The sequence below is a fragment of the Hemiscyllium ocellatum genome, unplaced genomic scaffold, assembly GCF_020745735.1.
Source record: "Hemiscyllium ocellatum isolate sHemOce1 unplaced genomic scaffold, sHemOce1.pat.X.cur. scaffold_103_pat_ctg1, whole genome shotgun sequence".
Taxonomy (NCBI): Eukaryota; Metazoa; Chordata; class Chondrichthyes; order Orectolobiformes; family Hemiscylliidae; genus Hemiscyllium; species Hemiscyllium ocellatum.
The window spans coordinates 2748507-2753228 of NW_026867652.1; the positions used below are offsets into that span (position 1 = coordinate 2748507).

Here is a 4722-nt window from a genome sequence, read left to right on the forward strand (position 1 = left end):
GGCCTGTTCTGTGCTGTATTGTTCCTTGTTCTATGCTCTACGTTCTAACTCATTGCTCCATGAATCCTACATCGTTTATAAGGCACAAATGAGATGTGGAACATAACTCTCTCTATTTGCCTAGATGGGTGTAACTTCAATAACACTTAAGGTACTAGGCACCATCCACGACAATGCAGTCACTTGATTGTACCCTCTCCAATACCTGAATATTTAGTCCTTTCACCGCTAAGGCACAATTGCAGAGAATGCACCAACTACACAATGCACTGGCGTAAGTCATCCGGGCATTTTTGACAGAACCTTCAAAGCTCAACAACAGTACTGACTCGAAGGACAAGGTTGGAAGATGCAACGAAACACTACCATTTGAAAGTTCCCCTCCAAGGCCCATAGCACCCTGACTTGGATAGAAATCAGTGATAAACTCATTGAATAGTAAAGCAGTCTTGATGGGAAAAGTTGCATACTTCAGACCTCCATCTTTTATCTTAAAATTTAATAAATGTTGATTAATGCAGTGACCAGACTTGTGCTCAGTCCTTCAGCTATTCGCTATACTGGTGTGTGCTAAATTCTACTATCGTCCTCAACCTGTGGTCAACCATCGAAAATATCCAAAAAACATCTCATTCAACTGATTCTCCTCAAAATGAAAGTGGTGCTGGAGATGTCCAACAGGTCCAGCAGCATCTGAGGAAAATTCAATGTTTCAGGCAGATGCCCTTCATCAGGAACAAGACTGTGAGCCTAGGGGTGGAGAGATAAATGGGAGGGCCTAGGTCTGGGGAGAAGGTCACTGAGAGTGCAGTAGGTAGATAGAGGAGTAGGTGAAGGTGATATGTCAGAGAGGAGGGTAGAGCGGATAGGTAAGAATGAAGATACACAGGTGGGACAGGTCAGGAGGACGGTGCTGAGCTAGAAGTTTAGAACTGGGGTAAGATGGGTGAGAGGAATTGAGGAAAATGATGAAGTCCACATTGATGCCATGGGGTTGAAGGATCCCGAGGAAGAAGATGAGGCGTTCTTCCACCAGGTGTCAGGTGGTGAGGGAATGGCGATGGAGGTGGTCCAGGATCTGCGAGTCCTCAGGGGAGAGGGAGGGGGAGTTGAAATGTTTGACCATGGGGCAGTGGAATTGATTCTTGCAGGTGTTCTGCAGATGTTCTCTGAAGTGCTCTGTTAGAATACATCGCTCTACCCAATTTAGAGGAGACCGCATCTGGAGCAGCAGGTGTAACGAGTGATATGTGTGGAAGTACAGGTGAACTTTTGATGGATGTGGAAGTCTCCATTGGAGCCTTGGACAGAGGTGAGGGGCAAGATGTGGACTCAGGTTTTGCATTCCTGCGGTGGCAGAGAAAGGTGCCGGGAGGAAATGGTCGTCCATTGGAAAGGTCTTTGAGGAAAGTGGATAGGTTTGGGGAAGGGAAATATATCCCGGCTGGTGGGGTCAATTTAGAGGTGGTGAAAATATCGGGCGATAATTGATTTATGCGGAGGTTGGTGGAATGGAAGGTGAGGCCCTTCCTCTGTCCTTGTTCTGTCCTGGCCGTGTTTTGAGGTGTGGGGTTCATGGATGGAGGTGCAGGGCATGGCTGGGATGCGTTAGAGAACATCTTCAAACACATGGGAGGGGACGTTCCGCTCCTTAAAGAAGGAGGCCATCAGGTGTGTTCTAGGTTGGAACTGGTCTTCTGGGAGCAGATACGGTTGAGGTGGAGGAGTTCTGAACACAGGATAGTATTTATGCAGTAGGTGGTTTGGGAGGTGGTGTAATCCAGATAGCTGTGGGAGTCAGTGGCTTTGCAAAAGAAATCAGTAACACTGACCTCCAAAGATATTTTTCCCTCCTCACCCCATCCACTTTCCGACAAGACAGTTCCCTCCACGACTACCTAGTCAAGTCCACGCCCTTTAATGACCCAACCTCCCTCCCAACACCTTCCTCTGTCACCACAAGAATTGCAAACCCTGAGCCCACGCACCCTCCACCTCCGCCAAATGCCCCAAAGAAGCCTTCCACATCCATCAAAATTTCACCTGCACTTCCACACATGTCATTTATTGCATTCGTTGTTATCGATGCAGTTTCCTCTAGAGTGGGGCCGCCAGACACCTTCTCACAGAGCGCTTCAGAGAACATCTCCAGGACACCGGCAACAATCAACCCCAATGCCCGTGACTGAACATTTCAACTCCCCCGCCACTCTCCCGAGGACATGCAGGTCCTGGGCATCCTCCACCACCACTCCCTCACCACCCGACGCCTGGTGGAAGAATGTCTCATCTTCTGCCTTATGACACTTCAACCCCATTGCATCAATGTGGATTTCTCCAGTTTCCTCATTTCCTCTCCTTCACCTTTCCTTAGTTCCAACCTTCCAGCTTGGCACCGTCCTGCTGACCTGTCTCACCTGTCTATTTTCATTCCCACCTATCCGCTCCACCCTCTTCTCCGACCTAACACTCTTATCCCCTCCTCCATCCACCTATTGCACTGTCAGCCAAATTCTCCCAAACCCCAGCCCTCCCATTTATCTCTCCAACCTCGAGGCTCCCAGCCTTATTCCTGATGAAGGCTTTTGCCCAAAACGTCATTTCTTTCTGCAACTCGGATGCTGCCTGACCTGCTGTGCTTCTTCAGCACCACTCTAATCTTGACTCTGATCTCCAGCATCTACAGTACGCACTTCAGTACAACTGATTCCCCTGTCCATTGATCTTCAGTGATCATGAATGTCCATTCCAAGATCTCTTTGTCTGTCTACACCACATAGGATACTCACTGTTATTGTTTCTTCTCCCAAATTTCTTTAACACTCATTGGTCTGGATTCAATTCTGTTCGACTTTTTTTCCTTTCCACCTGATTGATGCATCCCTGCATTCTCTGACATTCTTCATAATAGTCAACTACGCGACCAATTGTTGCATCGTCAGCAAACCTCTGAACCATGGCTCCTATAACTAAGTCTAAATATTTGGTCTACATCAGAAAACTGTGGAACTCCACTGGAAACACCCATCCAAACAGGGTTCATTGCTGGTTGGGATTAACAGCTGCAATAACAGTAGAATTTAATTCCTGCTGTCATTTGTAAACTTGCTAGTGACTCCGTCAGTTGGTCTCCAGAGTGATCACTTCTCACGTATGAGAGTGGTGAATGACCTGTGTGTATTGTGACTGAGCAAGTGAGTTTTAACATGAGCAGGTAATTGAATCCCTTCCTGCAGACACCCCATGGCCCTGACTGCTTGGTACTGCGGGTATTCTTGTGTCTGTTTAGCTTGATAATCAATTGAATTCGAGTCCACAAAGGCACGATTCCCATTTTCCGCATTATCCATGTATTTTTATTCTTCCTTATTCTCCCAGGGATTGTAATCATTGGTCTGAAGAGGATCTGTTATTCATTCTTAATTCACCGTGAACTGAGTCAGAGGGCATTCATGGGTGAACTACGTTGTCATCCATCTTGACATGTGGTGTCCTCTTCTTTCAACCACACGGGTATTAGAAAGAAACGTCTATTAATGACATGCGTATAAAGGCACATTAAATAATTTTTCGTGCTAATTCTGCATGAATTTGCGATTATTGATCCACAGTTTAGGTTCAGTCCCTACAGTCAACATGCTGACTTCTCCAGTTGTTCATAGTTCAATGTGATGCATCCAGTGTGTGCATAACGTTTTGGAGCTTGATTCCCACATCTTGTGTTTATCTGTGCCTTGTTCCCAGCCTTCATCAATGGCGAGAGCAACGGGCGAGGAAGAGACCAATGTGTAAGTCTTTCCGTACTTATGCATGGCACCCACATCTGCAATTCTCTACTGTGCATTTATAGTTAGTTCTCGGTGCCCCAACACCCACGCCCTGCCCCTTTTGAAATATTTCCATTATTTTGTGCAGTTTTTCTGTGCTCTTCTCACCAGATGAATCACTTCTAATCAACCTGTTCCAGATTTCATTTGACAAAACAGTCATTAAGAATCCCATTACATAAACACGCCCTTCACATCTCTTGTATTTTCGTTTTCCTGGATCTCTTTCATACGATAAAAGGTCCCAGCTGCTCGACTTGAAAAAGAAAATCGCGTTGCTTTTCATTATCCCGATGTGATCTACGTTTCAATGCAGTTTAGGCAACTGACTCAAATTATTCTTTGAGATTTTATGATAGCGTCGATGCATATAAATTGACCATTGGAGTTCGAATTTCAATAAGACAGGTGTCAACATACAAAAATAGCAACATTGAAAACAGCGACGAGAGTGGAATTCTAACCCACGCGCGCAGAGCGCAATGGATTAGTAGTCCATCACCTTAACCTCTCGGCCACCTCGTCACATATGCTGGCATGTGTATGAACTTATGAATAAGTGAATTGCGTAAATTATGCTGAACAGTAGATATTTCTCCCTGGTCCAGTGAAATGCTAAATAGCACAGTACGGTGCCAAGACTATGGTCTGACCTCTGGGTTGTGGGGCAACGGCATTCCCACTGTGACACTCTGCTCACAGTGATCTGAACAGAAATGAAGAAAAGACTATGTAACAAAGTCTGTTGAAATCTGTGAATATTTGAAGTCAACGGAATGAAGAACCTGAAAAAGCAGGAGGTGTTCTTTCAAGAAAGAGTTGGATAGAGCTCATAAGGGTAGTGTAATCAAGTGTTGTGCGGATAAGGCAGGAACAGGATACTAATTGAGAATGA

General features: G+C 45.6%; 1 non-coding gene across 1 annotated transcript; it reads right to left on the minus strand.

The window, feature by feature from the left end:
• Window positions 1–4270: 4270 nt before the first annotated feature.
• On the minus strand, window positions 4271–4352 carry trnas-acu (transfer RNA serine (anticodon ACU)). The gene has a single exon. It is a non-coding gene; the product is annotated as a tRNA-Ser (tRNA).
• Between the last annotated feature and the right edge of the window lie 370 nt (window positions 4353–4722).